Raw genomic sequence first — 18,592 nt, 5'->3', positions numbered from 1 at the left:
GTCACTTTCAGATCCTTCAAGCCCAGATGGAAATTCCAACCCTAACAGAGGCTTTTTTGGCTCTCCCCAGGTGGAAACAATCTCACCTTCGTTTGTGTTCTCCCAAAACTGTGCTCCACTTTGCTACAGCTGTTTAAATATAGCTTATCTCTCCTCCAAGGGTATATACTGTATTTATGTACTTAGCAAATATTTGTTGAATGAATGAAAGAATGGTTGAGTAAATATTTAAGAATAAAGCAAAGTACAATGCATCATAATCTTGAAACCCATACCAATGTCCCCAGAAAGGAGAAAGGCCCAATTCTCAACTTGAATATTTGTTATTAAAAATATACACTTTCAAAGCTCAACTCATTTGTTTTTTCAAAAAAAAAAAGACTCTTACTGATTAACTCCTTTTCAAAAAAATTTTTTTAATGTTTATTCATTTTTGAGTGTGAAAGAGAGCACAAACAGGGGAGGGAGAGGGGGGCGGGGAGAGACACAGAGTCAGAAGCAGGCTCTGGGCTCTGAGCTGTCAGCACAGAGCCCGACAAGAGGCTCAAACTCATCAATCATGAGATCATGACCTGAGCCAAAGGCAGATGCTTAACTGACTGAGCCACCCAAGCGCCCCCTGATTAATTCCTTTTAAGCTTTTCGATGAATTTTGTCCATGAAATTAGATGTGGAGAATTATTTACGAACAAACACCTTCCTTAGTTTGTTTATTTTTCTTGACCAGTCTGTAATCATGGGAAGTATATAAGTGTCTAGGTAAAACTTACATGAAGTCTGAATAGATTTGTATATTTTTTTATTCTAGAAGTTTTTTTGCTAAACCTCCAGATCTGTAGTGATTCAACTTAAATCTAGTCTTTATCACTAGTTTTCTTTCTTGAAAGATACCGTTTATAGTGGATTATTTCTAGTTTTCCCATCATCTGCACTGTCAATACAACTATAATCTATTCTAAAATCTTCTCTGAAATATAGAGATTTATCCCTGCTTCAAATACTTTTAGAAAAACAGCTGATAGGTAGTGAAAGATATAAACAATCCAAACATTATTTTGCTATATTTCCTTCTAATATTTTTTATAATTATTTTTTAATAGTTTGAGAATATTATATTTTGTGCCCAGTTTTATTTACTTAACATTTCATCTTTGTTTTTTTCCCTATATTACCTTCCAAAAATCACTATTTTCAGATGTCACATTTTTATTGTTACTATGAAGAAGAAAAATACAAACATTTTTAGAAAATGGATTTATTTTAACAAAGTGGCTATTTCCTGAAAACCGAGCCAAATCCAGACATTAGAAGAGGATTAATTAAACCTTTGACACATTTTCATAAACGCTGTTGAGGTTTCTGGTGAAGATTAATTTGGGGGGGGGGGACACCTGGGTGGCTCAGTCAGTTAAGCATCCAACTTCAGCTCAGGTCATGTTCTCACGGTCTGTGGGTTCAAGCCCCGCGTCGGGCTCTGTGCTAGCTCAGAGCCTGGCGCCTGCCTCGGGTTCTGTGTCTCCCTTTCTCTCTCTCTGCCCCTCCCACACTAGCACTCTGTCTCTGTCTCTCAATAATGAATAAACATTACACACAAAAAAAGATTAATTTGGGGGAATAAGAGAAGTAGCTCTAAAAAATAAAGTATTTTAAATATTTATAAAATAGAGTATAATACCCACTATTGTTTTTCCCCCAGAGTTTCTTAAATTATAAAAGTTTAAAAGTCCTGATGAATTATAACATCAGTTATAGTCTCAGGCTTCTGAGCATCATCACTGTGCACCTTAGGGTGGAGAAATCAGAAATCCCAATTCACAATACAAAGGTGCAAAAATCTAATTACACAGAATAATGCCCAAGGACTCTCTCTTCCAGTAAATGCCTTAGAGAATGGGGATAAATTGGATTCTCCATAATTGAACTAAATGGTGTGTGTGTGTGTGTGTGTGTGTGTGTGTGTGTGTGTGTGTGTGTGCGTTTAAGCACAGTGATGTTTTTGAACAGATTCCAAAGGAAAAGTAAAAAATTCTTCATGGGCAGCCTTAATCCCCTCAACTCTCTGAAATTTATCTGGCAGGAACTCTACTTTGTGTTAAAAACAAGAAATATATAAACCAACTTATGTTCTCTATGACTTACTTCAGATATTAATATCCAGAAGAGAAACATAGAACTCTCCCAAGAGCTTATATTAAATATTTCAAAATCATGCCAGGACCCTCTGGATAGAAAACAGACATGCTTAGGAATAAACAAAGAACAGTTTCCTCGTTTCCAAAACTCATAGAGATCCAAAACTCTGAGTTAGGCTTGCAATATACTTGCCTTTGCACTGTTAAAGACCTTCAATTTTTTGCAATCCCTGTTCTAAAAATGGGCCCAGTATCTTTAATATGGCCACAAAGCTTGACCTGTTAAGAGCATTCCATGAATCCGCATGTACTTACAGATGCTATGTAAGGGCCAGACACCAACTCCAGTGGGTGAACAGTGTGAAAATTCAAAAAGGAAAACCTAACTAAAACAGAGTCAGGAGGTTTGGCAGGGGCACTCTCAAACCCTACCACTCTTCATTAATTGCAAATCCAATAGGAATAGATGGACCTAGCTGATGGATACTACTTTACTATCCCAACAGGAAGAAGAAAAGCTTTCCTCCTCCCCTAGCAATAGCCCCGCCAATGGGAGAAAGTCACAACTCAGCCAATGAAAAACCACTCTACTTCCACTCCCAGTTTACTCCAATGGATTTTTTGTTTATGACAGCCTTCCCAACTTCCCCTTTACCTCTATAAAAAAGTGTTCCTCTCCCCTTTGTTCAGTGGATTTGTTTATGATTTTGCCATAGCTTGCTTGTCCCAGATTGCAATTCTCTGCTATTCCTGAATAAAACCCATCTTTTTCTGGTAAAATAACTGGCAGGTTTATTTTGAAGGTTAACAGCAGAAATAAGAACAATGTTTTCTACAAATGACCACAGCACCAAAATAAATTAAGGTGCCCATCTATACTAGGGATTTAGTAGAACAATACCCTCACAGGTTAATAAAAGTAAGAGAAATGGAGGAGACACCAAGAAAGGGAAAAACACTACCGTGCTATACATTCCAATGCCCATTACCTTATCCAAGGGAAAATTTAAAATCCCTGTGGTCAGCTATTCCAGTGAACAGCTTTCTAGAACTTTGAGACCTTAAGTCTGCCCTCCTCTTTTTTTAGAGGAAGAAATTATAATAGTATTGTTGGAAGATAGATATGTATATAAATATACCTGTATTTTTATGTACGCATTTTTCTTTAGCCATAATTAGATGAAAGCTAACTTTAAATTTCATTTCATTTGGAAAAACGTGCTTGGAAATTTTCAAGATTATTTTGCCATTACCTCACAGCATGCTTCCAATTTTCCCATGACACATCTGATGAGAATAAATCTTGTTTATTTTGCCACTTCTCTAAGCTGTCTAATGTCCCCAAAGGAAGCTGCAGATTGGCTGTCTTTTTCTTCATAAATATGAGAGGAAAGTGTGTGAAAAATAAAATTAAACCCATCTGACACAGCTACTTTTTCAGAAAGCATCACAAGAAGTATGAATTCAGAAGGAATCATGGTTGCCCATTAGACAGCCTTTTTTGGTTTTGAAGAAATACATAGCTGAAATTCACAAACTGAAATGAGATTTCCTTTGCTCCTTTTGAGTCTAATTATAGTTATTAAAATTTTTTGCACATATTTTATCAGAGGCTCTCAGATTATTCCAGAATCCTGAAAATATTCTTTGCTTTGAGATTGCGACCGTATAAATGAACACAATATGCACATTAAAAGAAATCAGGCCAGACTTAAAATAAACCAGGCAACAAGCCTAGGAATTTTACTAAGTGATTCCCCTTCCAACACAATAGGTCCTGGTGTCTCTTCCAGGTTTCTCTTTATTTTCCTAATTATATTCTTTTTTTCTTTCATTCCATTTTTCTTTTCCTCACACAGAAGTATATTTGCTTGAAATGCTTTCCACTATAGTTTCTACTTCTCTCTCAAGAATCTATACCATTCGTGTAAAAAAAAGTGCAATTTTTTAGAGACCTGTATTTGGGGTCCAGATACGTGTTTTGTTAGTCTGGGTATATGGGTAACGATAAGTAGGAGTGACTTGGCTAGGAAAATGAAAGATGATAATGCTAGGCTTAGGAAGGTGCAGGTAGAACTTCATAAACCAGTTAACATTTCTGTAGGCTAGCTACCTTTCTGAGACTATTTACAAGGCAGATAAAGTACTCATTAGTGAAAATTATTTTAGCATGCTCTAACTTATCCTCACAAGAATTTAAGAACTGCCAAAATGGTTCTCATTCCTATCCACTTAATTCAGTCAGGCACTGTGTCCTCTGAATACAATTTTCTTGATAACAACCCAAGTATCTCCAATAATAAAGTCAGATCTAGCACAGTCTAAAATACAGCTCATCACATGCTTTTTTGACAATCTGTTGCCAGCAAAATAGTTAATCACTAAATTAAAATATTCTTGTGCAATGTACATTAGTGAAGAATTATCCAAAGCGATTACATGTGATGCTCTAAAAAAGGAGACAGAAAAAGGCCCATTAACTCTCTAATAGAAATAACTATTTAGATAGCATCAAGTTCTATGGAAACCCCATTTTTTCTATGGAAATTGCTCTTCTATAAAGTGATTTTACATGGTCCTTAACAAATGTCCTGAAACCTTCTAAGTTTAGCTCTGTTTGGAGTCCAGTCCTCACAGGTGAGATTCATTTACTCTAAACTAGTCATTACAGGCACCAAGGAAATTAAATATGAAAAAGAACTATAAATAACTGGGACTGCCTTCCACAATATCCCTAAGAAAGCAACTTGACTTCATCTGGACGGTAGCACAGATCTGCCAATGCCAATCACATTCCAACTTCCACATATTAATGGAAAGATCAAAGTTACAGACCTCCAGAGCTAGGTGGGATCATAATAATAAATTCCAATGTCCTCCTATTTTCAGATCAAGAAATTAATTGTCCCGTGGTCATAAAACTACTTAGTAACAGAACATTTGTAAAATGTTTTTTTAAATCAATGTCAATTTTGGGGGGCACCTGGATGGCTCAGTCTAAGCATCTGACTTTGGCTCAAGTCATGATCTCACGGGTCGTGAGTTCAAGCCCCGCGTCGGGCTCTCTGCTGACAGCTCAGAGTCTGGAGCCTGCTTTGGATTCTGTGTCTCCCTCTCTCTCTAACCCTCCCCTGCTCACCTCTCTTTCTCTCTCAAAAATAAATAAACATTAAAAAAAAGTTTTTTAAATAAATCAATGCCAATTTTTAAAAATGTTTTATTTTATATTTGAGAGACAGAGAGATAGTGCAGAGGAGGGGCAGAGAGACAGAAACAGAATCTGAAGCAAGTCCCAGGCTCCAAGCTGTCAGCATAGAGCCTGATGTGGGGCTCAAACTCATAAGTAGTGAGATCATGACCTGAGCCAAAGTCAAACGCTTAACCAACTGAGCCACCCAGGCACCTCAGTCAGTGTCAGTGCTTTTAGCAGAGTTTTTCTTTCTACTAAATACTACATTGATTTTTATAGAAGAATTCAAGCACTCCTTTTTTTATTAATGGAGGAATGTAAATAATCTTTGGTAATAAAAACCATATTGTCAGGAAGCCTTGTGAAATGATCTTAAATTTGAGTAGAAAGATTTCTGTTATGGCCAATTTTGTGTGTCAACTTTACTGAGCCATGGGGTGCCCAGATACTCTGGATGTGTTGGTGAGGGTGTTTCTGGATGAGGTTAATATTTGAATAGGTAAATAAAAAATGAAGATTGCCAACCCCAATGTTGGGTGGACCTCATCCAATCAGTTGAAAGCCTGAATAAAACAAAAAGGTTGAGCAAAAGGGAATTTCCTTCTTTCTAGCTTCCCTGAGCTGGGACATTGTTTTTTTTCTTGCCTTTCAACTTGGACTGAAACATTGTCTCTTCCTGGGCTTCTAGCATGCTGGCTTTCATAGTGGAGCTAGCCTTCAGCTCTTCTGGGTCTCCACCTTGCTGACCTCAGATCTTGGGACTCATCAGCCTCCATAATCCCATGAGCCAATTCCTTTCTTTATTTTTATTTTATTTTTTTTTTCCAAATTCCTTATTTAAAAAAATATCTCTCTCTTTCTTCTGTTGGTTCTGTTTCTCTGGAGAACCCTGACTAATACAGATATAACCAACCAAATACATTATTGAGTCCCAAAACAATTACTAATTTATTTCATTTAATCTATACATATTAAATTGTTGGGTCAGTAACAAATTAAAAGCAATGCAAATGTCTAGTGCTTCAATATAATGAGTTCTAAATTTATCAGTACAATCAGCATGCCAATGTCTTTCAGAATACATTCGGAAATACATGGAATCTGTATTTAAAACATTCCATTAAATGATTTATGAAGGACAGTAAAAGCATTTGGCTCAGATACATCCCAATTGGCAGAAGTTGCCAGCAAGAAGGCAGAGACCCAGCAAGGCTCTGGGCACAGGGGAAACAAATTGACCTTAACTGAGCACCCCTTAATCTCATTCAGGTGTTCCAATTAAATGGCATCACTGTTTCAATTAAAGCTACAGTCTTTGCTGACTAATAACATAAGGCTCCCTGGGAAATGCACTAATTAGGTAGATTTTCTTATTTACTGATTAAGAATGTGTTTTGTACCAAATCAAGGTTAAAAGGTACTGCTGTGAACCAGGCCTATCATCCACATGATATTTGAAATGTCTTCAACAAAGTTTTTCTGCCCTCTTCTCTGTTTCCTACTTTATATGAGTCAAGAGGTGAGATGTGTTGCCACTAATAAGAAGGTTGTGCCTATGTCTGTGTTTTCTTTAATTATGAACAATTTCAAGCATATAGAACATAAAGTGAAGAATATATATTCCTACCATCCAGCTAAACAAAATCTTAACATATACCATATTTGCTAACAAAAGATTAAACAAAACATTACAGCCACATTTGTAGCCCCCTCTACCCTGCCCCACAACATGACTAGGCACCACTATACTCAAAGCGGTATTTATTCCTATAAGTCATTTTAGATTCTTACAACATAGGTAAATATCAATACATATATCCATGTATAACTAATAGCATTGTTATGCATATTTTCTGACAACTTTGCCTGTCATTCTGCAGCTTGCTTAAGGCAGATAGGTAGATCATGTATATGTCATGTATATGTATATCATGTATATGTGTGATATGTATTTCTAGTGTATTCATTTTAACGGATATCTATACTTCTAACACATCTCACGATTTATCTGTCTCCTTGTTGATGGGCCTCTCACTTATTTCCTCTTTTGCTCTTCTAATCAATGCTGTTGTGAATGTATATGGGTCATAAGCATTAGTTTCTCTAGAGTGTATGTATAGAATATTGGGGCAAAGTGTGAGCATCTTCATCTGCACTTGATATTGCCAAATTTCTCTCTGGGGGATGGCGGGGGGCGGGGGGGGGGGGTGGTGGTAAGCTGTGTAATTCACACCCTACCAGCAGAGTATAAGAACTTCCTTCCTCCCACATCTTTAGAAACTCTAAGTATTGTCCCACTTATACATTTTTGTCTATTTTGATCTGTAGAAAATGGTACCTTAATTTACATTTATCAAAGTAATAGTGAGTTGAGCACTTTTCCATATATTTATTGGCCAGTCAAGTTTCTTATTCTATGAATTCACATCCTTTCTCCATACATCTTCTTCTTACTGATATATAGGCATTATCTGTCAATTTTAGGTATGAATCCTTCTCAGGTAAAAACATTTCTGTTGTCTTTTCCCCATCTGTGGCTTGTCTTTTCCCTTGGATTACGGTGTTGAAGAACAGCTTTAAAGTTTAATGAAGTCAGATGTAACTATCTTATTCTCTCTGGTTTGTGTTTTTAGTGTCTGGTTTAGGAAATCCTTCCTTGCTATTGTCTTCATAATGATATTCTCCCTCATGTTCTTCTAAAAGGACGTTAGCACAGCCTTTTTACAACCTGGAATTAATTTCTGTGTGGACTATGAGCCATGAATCCATCCTTTACCCTACAGATAACTAATTATTCCAGCAATATTTATTTTGCATTTCTTCCAACATGTGCCTATTTCTGATACATTCCAAGTTTGCATATTTGAATAGGTTGCTTTTGAGCTCTCTAGTCTATTCCATTGGTCTATTGTCTATCCCTGTGCTATTGGTACCACACTGTCTTAATTATTATAGTGTTAATACGAATTTCTGGGGGCACTGGGTGTCTCAGTTGGCTAAGCATCTGACTTCAACTCAGGTCACGATCTCACGCTTCGTGAGTTCGAGCCCCATGTTGGGCTCTGTGCTGACAGCTCAGACCCTGGAGCCCGCTTCAGATTCTGTGTTTCCCTCTCTCTCTGCTCCTCCCCCACTCTATCTCTCAAAGATAAATAAACATTTAAAAAAATAAGAATTTCTGCCATCAGGAGTGTAAAGTCTTCCCACTTGGTTCTTCCTCAAATTGTCTTAGATATTCTTTGGCCAATGCTCTTCCATAAAGTGAATTATGTCAAGTCCCACAGAAAAACAATGTCAGGATTTTGATTGGAAAAACAGTGAATCTGTGATTATTATGAGGCCGATAGCTTTATGATATAATCTTCCCATCTAAGATTGCTGCTAGCCCAGACAGCATTTACGTGCAAACTAGGAAAAGCTACCCTTTCCTAAAGCCAGCCTCACATGAGTGAAGAATGCAGCACAGGCTTGTTTTGACCTCTGCTAACCCTTCTTTAGTTAGGAGCCTCCTGCTATGAACATCCTGAGTCATTGTAGACAGGAGCCCTGTTCTCATTCATTAGCATGGCATATCTCTTCATTTAGTCAAGCCTTCTTTAATGCTCTTTGATGACATTTTGTCATTTTTATTCATGAAGATTTTTGCACATATTTGTTGATTTATTCCTAAACCCAATTTCATATGGATTTGTCTTGTTCTTATGAATGGAATCTTTTTTCTTTTACATTTTTAATTGGTTATTACCAGCTCTTAACTTCGATATGTTTGTCTTATACCCAGAAACTTTATTTTTTTATATATGAAATTTATTGTCAAATTGGTTTCCATACAACACCCAGTGCTCATCCCAACAGGTGCCCTCTTCAATGTCCATCACCCACTTTCTCCTCTCTCCCACCCCCATCAACCCTCAGTTTATTCTCAGTTTTTAAGAGTCCCTTATGGTTTGGCTCCCTCCCTCTCTAACTTTTTTTTTCCTTCCCCTCCCCCATGGTCTTCTGTTAAGTTTCTCAGGATCCACATAAGAGTGAAAACATATGGTATCTGTCTTTCTCTGTATGACTTATTTCACTTAGATAACACTCTCCAGTTCCACCCACGTTGCTACAAAAGGCCAGATTTCATTCTTTCTCATTACCACGTAGTATTCCATTGTGTATATAAACCACAATTTCTTTATCCATTCATCAGTTAATGGACATTTAGGCTCTTTCCATAATTTGGCTATTGTTGAAAGTGCTGCTATAAACATTGGGGTACAAGTGGCCCTATGCATCAGTACTCCTGTACCCCTTGGGTAAATTCCTAGCAGTGCTATTGCTGGGTCATAGAGTAGATCTATTTTTAATTTTTTGAGGAACCTCCCACTGTTTTATACCCAGAAACTTAAAAGAAAAAAAAAACTCTTTAAATTAATTTATCTTTAAATTATCTTGGATTTTCTATGTACTCAATCATATCTTCTGCAACAAAGTTTAAAATTCCTCATTATACCATGCAATTGCCATTCTAGAGTTTATTAAGTCCCAACATGAAGGCACGTTTTAATTACATGTGAGAATTAAATCAAATGGGTTATTTCAGTTTAGAAAAAGACTTTAGATTCCTAGTTAACAGATCTGGAAAATATATGGATAGAGTAAATTGATTTTGTTTGCCATTTTTGCCCCCAACTATAATTAGTCCATTATTAAATAAAAACATCAAGATTTGTGTTTCATTAAGGATTCATTAAATTAGTGTGGTTCAGCTTGAGTTTCTGTACCTTTTATCAAAAGCCTTCCTTTTAAAACAATTTTTGTAGTCACTGCAACATATTCTTTTTTAAAATTAAGGGATCTAGAAAAATAGAAAATTCTATTCCCTACCTCAGACCCACTGAATGAGAATGTACTAAGACTGAATGGAAATCCTGTCTTCTCAATATATTCTTCCAGTTGAGTCTTATGATCAGGACAGTTTGGTATTTAATAGCATCCCTGCAGGCGTCCCAACAGTGTAGAAGAGAGAGCAAAGCTGTCTGTTTGGCTCCACTACAAACAAATGAGCTCCAGACTGGGCTGGACTCAGCACTATTTAGCAAGCCTTTTCTCATGCTCGGTGACTGCCTTGTCCACTCTCCAAAGCAACTACTGCACCTTCATCAGTATCCTCAGGCTCCCTTCCCCGCTCTCCCTTTACTCCCAGAAGACTTCCTCTTTCCAGAAAATAAAGATAAACCTTTATTCTCTCCTATCCATTCTCAAGTTCATCCCTTGTCCACTATACTTTTCCTTTTTCCAGCCTGTCTCAAAAGGAAGACATCCCAATCCACTTCCTCCAAACGCTTACCCCATCAATGATGTACCTTTTCTTGGATTGTCATTATCTTCCTTTTCACTGGGTTTTACTTCAAGCCCCAAAATGTGCTCAAGTTCTGAAGGAAAAAAAAGTACTCACCTACCTCTCAGGCAATTGCGCTCTTTTTTTCCCTTCACCATCAAACCTCTTGAACAGTATTCCAGATTCCTCACCTCCTATATGCTTCTTAATCAGCCACTCTTTCTGGAAACACAATCCCACTGCACAGGCTGTATACACCCCAATGATTCTCACATGTGTGTCTGCGATCCCAACCTCTGCTACATTCTGTCACAGATTTCCTACTGTCTATTGCTATATAACTCCATAGCTCATTGAAAGTGCATTTCTTGTCCCTGACTCCTAAGAGCCTAGAAAGGTCAGTACCAGGCACATAGTATGCCTTGATAAATATCTGTTAGATTGACACTGTAATATTAGCAATATTAGTTCTATACTGGATGCATTTTCCCTGCCCATCTTCTCAATCTCTACCACCTGTTCTTAGTCTCTTCCCAGGACTAAGGGGAAAGCAGATGGGAAATTAGTTTGCCAAACAAATAGAACATTTATACCAACGTTTAAACCTGTAAGTACCTTTATAATTCTTTAGAAAACTCTATTCCAAAACTGTTTCTTTCATACTATGAGTTTATTTTCCCCTCATCAGGGGACCAGATAGGCTTTCAATAAATAATAATTTGTCAGAAAGCAATATATTTAGCTATATACTGATTAAGTATGAGACAAATTGCAAAAAAAATTAAATAAATAGGTAATCTTAAGCATTTAGATATCTGGTACAGGGGCACCTGGCTGGCTCAGTCAGTAGAGCATGCAACTCTTGATCTCAGGGTTGTGAGTTCAAGCCCATGTTGAGCATGAAAGCTACTGAAAGAAAGAAAGAAAGAAAGAAAGAAAGAAAGAAAGAAAGAAATCCTACAAATAGATAATAGATACCTAGTACAAATTGGACTGTCCTCATCTGTTGATGAATCAAACTAACCTCGCAGCAGCCTGAGGCTCACAGCAGGAACACTTTATTCCTTTTCTCTAAATCCAATCTGAGCTTTACTGTTCCACTGGGAGCAAATCATCAAAACTATACATTTACAAAGAAAGGTGTAAGGTAAACATATAGATTAAGACCATGCTTACATGTCACAAAAATAATTGGTTGATTTAATCCAACTCAGCATGAAGGGGGAAAGAATTGAGTTTAAACAGCGTGAATATTGGAAATTTGTTACCTATTAGAAAAACAAAAGGTTCAAATTTATGCTGGAAATAATTTTAAAAGAAAGACCATTAAGAAGAAAATTAGTGAGATATTTTGTCATCTGTTTTCCTGTTTTCTGTGCAGGGTGTCTGTGGTGCTTGGACTTGTCTATATTTGGGTAATGGCAGCAGGTGAGGTGTACAAAGCAGCTGCCTTTGAACTTCCTGGGGGGGGGCGGTGGAAGACATTCTGTAAACATCCTAGGTAATGAGCATAAAATATATTTGAATACACAATGCCTTCTATGAGTCACAGGTTCTTTAATAATCTTTAGATAAACAAATAAATAAAACAAACATTAAACAATAACCAAAAAACAATTTTTTAAACCACACATACTCAAAAATAATCTCCAGATGGAAGGAAATTCCCTTAGGAAGGAAAAATGAAAAGTTTTGTCTCAGTTATGCAGGACTAGAAAGAAAGAAAAGAATATATACACATATATATATATCACATATATCTTATATATACCATATATAGTTATTTTCATATATATATATATATATATATATATATATATATATATATATATCATGGTTTTAAATAAATAAGACCTGCCAACCAAAGCCAGGAAAATGAATGGACAGGAAATGAGGCAAACTTGAAAGAGGAAGTGGTTTTGAGCCGTCAACAAGAGGGGATTGAAGAGTCGGAAACCCACAAGATGGGTAAAAATGGAAAATCAAGGGCTTTATCTTAAGAAAGAAACTCAGCCCATGACTAGATTATCACAAAGATGCATAACTCAACCAATTAGTCGTTTATGGCTATTTAAAGAGACTGAGAAGATAATCAAGAGAGAACAAAAAGAAAGAAGTTGTATTTCCCCCTCAAAATACTTGTAAATCATTAAATCATTAAAAATATAAAGGAAACATTTTTTTTATTTTTTATTTTTTTCTTAATTTTCAGGTTTGAAATAGAGTGTGAGCGGGGGAGGGGCAGAGAGAGAGGGAGACACAGAATCCAAAGCAGGCTCCAGGCCCTGAGCTGTTAGCACTGAGCCTGACACGGGGCTTGAACTCACAAACTATGAGATCATGACCTGAGCCGAAGTCAGATGCCCAACTGACTGAGCCACCCAGGAGCCCCTAAAGGGAAACAATTTAAATGTAAAATAAGAATATCTTTCTTTTGATTATATAACCATCTGGGATTTTTAAAAATTCAGTACTTTGACCTTAGATATCTGAATTGTTATAAAACTTGGTAGTTTATCTGCTACTTTGAAGTTATATAAAAGTTGAAGCAAGTAAAAATTTTCTTCCATAAAAAAGTAATGTATTTCCTGATCTTAGAAATAAAGTATGGCATATTTTAAGTTGAATGCAAACATTAAAATATATTTGTGAAAGGAAACTAACATAGCATGTAAAAATGCACATCATAAAAGTAAGCAACACCAACAGAAAAGTGAACATAGACTTTTATAGAGAGATCACAAAGAAGTTAAAGAAACAAAACCAGATGGGCAGAGAAAAAAAGACTGGAAGGACCTATATTAAAACAGTAACAGTGGTTACCATTGAATAATAGGCCCATGGATGAAATTTTTCCCTTCTATTTTTATAAAGGGCTATGCTTTGTAGACATACTGTATTTTTAAATGGGTAATAGAGAAACTTTCTCCAGAGAAACAGCACAGACAAATAATAACCTGCTTAGGAAAGGTTTAAAAACCCTGGGTAGAAAGTACACAACTACACATATAAAACCATTCTGCATTATTAAACTCGTATTTAAAATCAAGGCAAATAGGTGTCCCATTAACTGCCAGAGCATGGCATAATCAATCCAGTCATTTTAAGAGTAGTAGTAATCAATAGTAATCCCTGGAAAAGCATTAATTCTGCCATCATTTTCGAGAACATTCAGACAGTTGAAATAAGCAACTGATTTAGCTCAACTATAACTCTGTGCTTGGGTTATTTTAAACATGTAGTCCCAATTTTAAAAAACCAGTAATTACATAAAAATACCAATTTTGGCTTAATTATTTTTCTCATTTTTTTTGCTTCTATATTACAATTTTAACACATGATTCTGTCAAAATATATTACATGTTTATTATGTGCACACAATTGTAATAAATGAATTGATGCAGGTCAAAGTAGAAAAAGGAACAGGCCCCCCCACTCTCCATCCTCACTGATTACCTTCTTCACTCCCTTATTTTCCCCAGGCCCTCGCTGCTGTCCCACTCCACCTGCACACGTACAAGTAACTGTCACTGTGGAAAGATCTCACACATACTGGGAAGTATAATAAGCATGTAAAATACAATGACACAAAATCATTTCCTTAACAGTTCAGTGTAATGTAATTTCTGCTCCCAACTATGACCTTGGTGTCATGGGTTGTCTATAGAAAGTCCCCTCCTTGGAATTCTAGTGAGTCCTTTCTAAATCCCAAAATACTTTAATCAGTGTTACTAAAGCATAATTTGCACGCAATAAAATTCACTAATTTCAAGAGTACAATTCAATGAGTTTTGACAAATGTTTATAATTGTACAACCACACTTGATCATGATATAAAATACAAAATATTTTTAGCATTCCAAAAACCCAATTAAAAAAAAGTCAGGCTATCTAACAAATAATTACTTTTATTCCCTTTTAAATATTCAACTACCCTAAAATCATAATATTTAAAATGTTTCTGGGCACCTGGGTGGCTCAGTTGGTTGAGCATCTTACTCTTGATTTCAGCTCAGGTCATGATCTCTCATGAGTTACAGCCCCACACTGCACTCTGCATTGACAGTGTGGAGCCTTTTTGAGATTCTCTCTCTCCCTTTCTCTCTGCCCTTCCCCCACTCATTCTCTAAACAAACAAACAAACAAACAAACTTTAAAAACAAACTAACAGGGGTGCCTGGGTAGCTCAGTCGGTTAAGCATCTAACTTCGGCTAAGGTCATGATCTCGAGGTTTGTGAATTCAAGCCCCACATAAGGCTCTCTGCTGTCAGAGCACAGAGCCCACTTCAGATCCTCTGTCTCTGTCTCTCTCTGCCCCTCCCCTGCTCTCTCTCTCTGTTTCTCAAAAAACAAAAAAACATTTAACAAACAAACAAAATATATGTCAGTTCCATGAATGCTTAGTCAAAAGTGTTAAAGAGTATACCTGCTAGATTAGATTATCACGAGATGCCAATAGGAAGATTTGTCTCATTTGTACTGAGCATTGTGTTTGGTGTTTAAAACACCATCACTTTTCATCTTCTAACTAGCTGTGAGACCACACCCAGCAGATGAGAGCAGAAGCAAACCTCCAGAGATAGCAATAGGAGTAATATTTAAAAAACAGGAATCAAGAACTCTTCCAACCCCAAGAGAAGTCCAGGGAACATCCACAGGATCCGTACACCCAGGTCCTGCTGAAGTTGTCCACTTTCATGCTCAGTGACCAAAGCCACAGCTCTATCTCTCTTGCACTTCGTCTCCTGCAGACTTTTCAGGACTATCCAGTTTTCTGGGCCTTTCCTTATCCTCTTTCACAATGTCCTGCTCAGTGTTTGTGTTTTTGTTTTTTAACCAGTAAGTGGCTGGAGGAAAAGGGGTAGGGTAAAAATCAAATATATCCGTGTTTCAAATGATCCGCAATGAAATAAGAGTCTTCAGAGATGAAGTTCTAGACAGACTACTGAGAGGAAAGTTTGAGTTGCATTCAATTTAGAGTCAAGGCTGCCAAAATATAGATGTATCTATCAACCTTCTTCCTGGAAGATAAAACAACTGACAGTTTGATTTCTCTTGGCAGGTTTCCCACATCTCTGTTTGTGGGGATGTACTCTGCAGTATCGGGATGCCTGAAATGAGCGTGCTCAAAGTGATAAGAATGAAACTGACTCGGGGGGGTAAGTTATGTGATTTCAACACAGGTTTTCCTGTATGTACACGGAAAGACATGCTCTACTAAATGAGGACCGGCAAGAAGTCAATCAGACAAGAAAAGCACAAAACCATCCATTGAATAAACTCCTAACTGGTGCATATTATGGGTGGAAGGGAGCAAGGGCAAATTAGGCGTATGATACCTCTACACATAAATATACAGGTACCAACTTGGGAAACAAAGTTTAAGGGTATGGATGCTCAGGGCTTCAGCCTCCCTCCTGGCAGAGCTGTTTGGTAAGAGGAATGTGGTCACCAAATGTACACGATGGTTTTAGGACATATGTTAATGCACATCAGCAAAACAGAACCATAAGGGGATGTGACTCAACTAATTTAGTCTTTAGTGATAGATGCAATACTTCAGCAAGAGGTAAGAGGGTCTCTGGCCACGTTTTGATGCAAATGTGCTTCCTTGCTCCTCAAATGCACATTTTCTCCACATTTTAACAATTCTACATTGGGAGTGTGTCTTATAATCAATGGGGTCTTACAATTGTCTGCCATGAAGTTGCTATTATGACATGGTTCCACGAGCATGAACTTGGTCACAGCCATTCATTTTGCAGTCACCATAACTGGGCTTTGTTTTATAGCTAGTGTTGGATTTCATTGCCATTTTTATATGTCTTTAAAAGATTATACTGATTCAACATCAAAACAAAAACTATTGTGTAAATAGAAAGGCAGGCGAATGGGGTTGCAGGATAAATTTAACATTAATGGAATAAATATTTAACTTTGGAAAAATAACCACAATTCCCTCTTTGATTGCAAAGCAACAGTTAACGGTTGTATGGGATCTAAACAAGAGATAGGGGAGGTTGAGTTGCATTTTGTTACAAAGATCCATGAAAAGTACTGTCTACCACATGCCAAGCAGTACAAGTGAAAGCAGGCAAAAGGGCCAGATACCTCGGAAGAGATGCAAGAAACGTCAAAGCAATGATAAGCCAGGATGGTCAATTCAGGTGTAATGCAGGATGATTGTTAAACATCGTTGGCAGCACTTTTTTTCTTAATGGTACATATGACCTTATAATTGAGGTCATATGCAAGTCAGTGAAATACCACAGTCAAGTTTGTCTTCAGCACCCTTCTCTCCAGATAGCTCAATACACTTCCCAGGTGATTCTGCCTCTTAGTATCACCTCCCTCAGGAATACTAATATTTGAAATACAATACCTAATTATAAAATGAAATATGGACAACACTGCTTCAAAACCCTAAAACTGTTTTGCATTATTCCTTCAAATAATCCAGCATATGGAAAATCATAGGTTCAAATACACTTGACTACTTTATTGGTGGCTACAGATCGCCAATTTCATCCAAAAATCATGAATTCTTTCCTCTTGCATATTTGGCTTCTTTGACTTGAATTTTATGATTTGTCTTTCAAGAGTCTTGAAAGCTATTAATGTTTGGTATAGGATTTAAGAAAGACAGAGTCTGGGCATAATCAAAGAAAAACTTATCTGCCTCTCTATTCCTTCTTAGCACCAGTCTCTTTATATCTGTTTTCTCTAGCATATAGAAAAGGCATCTCTTTATTCATGCCAAGGACTGCCCAAACCCTTCCAACAAAAGTAGAAACACATCAGATGGCAATTACAATGGAAAACTCTCAATAACCCAGAAAACATGACAAAAATGCTGTCCAAAATTTGTTTGGACATAGAGGAATTTTATTTATTTGTTTGTTTATCTTATTTTATTTTATTTTATTTTGAGAGACAGAGAGAGTGGGGCAGGGGCAAAGAGAGAGGGAGAGAGAATCCCAAGCAGGCTCCAGACTATCAGGGCAGAGTCCAATGCAGGGCTTGATCTCATGAACTGAATCGTGAGATCATTTCCTGAGTCAAAATCAGGTCAGACACTTAACTGAGTCACCCACGTGCCCCTACACAGGGGAATTTTAAAAAGTAACTAGCCTGGAAATGCCTGGCTGGTTCAGTTGGTAGAGCATGTGACTCATGATCTCAGGGTCGTGAGTTTGAGCCCCATATTGGGCATGAAGCCTACTTAAAAAAAACAAAAGTAACTAGACTGAATTAAATACAAACTGCCAAGTTTAACACTGAAAACCCTTCCAATACCCATGAAATATTCCCAGCTTACATTTTACTCTTACTTCTACTACTTCCCTACATTCCCGTCAAACTAGACTATTGTTCTGCCACCATGACCAGTACCTTCCCATGTCCCTCTACCTAGAATGCCCTTTCTCCAAGTCCATTTCAACCCTTCAGAATCCTAACAATCCTTCGAAGTCCATTAATTCAATGGATATTAAACACAGTCTATGTACACAATACTAAGGATAAAAAAAGTAATTTGGAAGGTTCCTGCCCTGAGGAATCACCAGTCTGACCTATCTTAAATATATCTTCTGCAAAGCCCCATTAGATCCCCTCAAATACCTGTGATCTCTCTTTCCTGTAAATCTTCTCTTGTATTATTTCAACTAAAGAATCTTGTACTAATCTCCCACTATATACCAGAGATAATATTGGGCACATTTGCATACATTTACATTACATAACCCATACAAGAGCTTCACCAAGTAGAGTCTCCATAGACCCACCAGGCACATAAGAAAACTAATACTCATAAATTCACATTCATGGCAAGTGTCCTGTTCAGCATCAGAATCAAGGTCTATTGGTTTTTGTAACCAGGGCTCTTTACATCAACATTTCAACAGCATTTATGTGATTCTATTGTTTGTGTGATCATTTTGCCTTTT

General features: G+C 37.0%; 1 protein-coding gene and 1 non-coding gene across 2 annotated transcripts in view; one reads left to right on the top strand and one right to left on the bottom strand.

Moving 5' to 3' along the window:
* NIBAN1 (niban apoptosis regulator 1) overlaps positions 1-18,592 on the bottom strand; it is a 153,176-nt gene that overhangs the window by 92,588 nt on the left and 41,996 nt on the right. The window lies entirely within an intron of this gene.
* On the top strand, positions 17,786-17,858 carry TRNAM-CAU (transfer RNA methionine (anticodon CAU)). Its single transcript has one exon. It is a non-coding gene; the product is annotated as a tRNA-Met (tRNA).

Source organism: Neofelis nebulosa, chromosome 15 (genome assembly GCF_028018385.1).
Source record: "Neofelis nebulosa isolate mNeoNeb1 chromosome 15, mNeoNeb1.pri, whole genome shotgun sequence".
NCBI classification, from domain to species: domain Eukaryota; kingdom Metazoa; phylum Chordata; class Mammalia; order Carnivora; family Felidae; genus Neofelis; species Neofelis nebulosa.
Note: the sequence above shows the minus strand (reverse complement) of the source record. Positions and strands in the feature narration are given on the sequence as shown.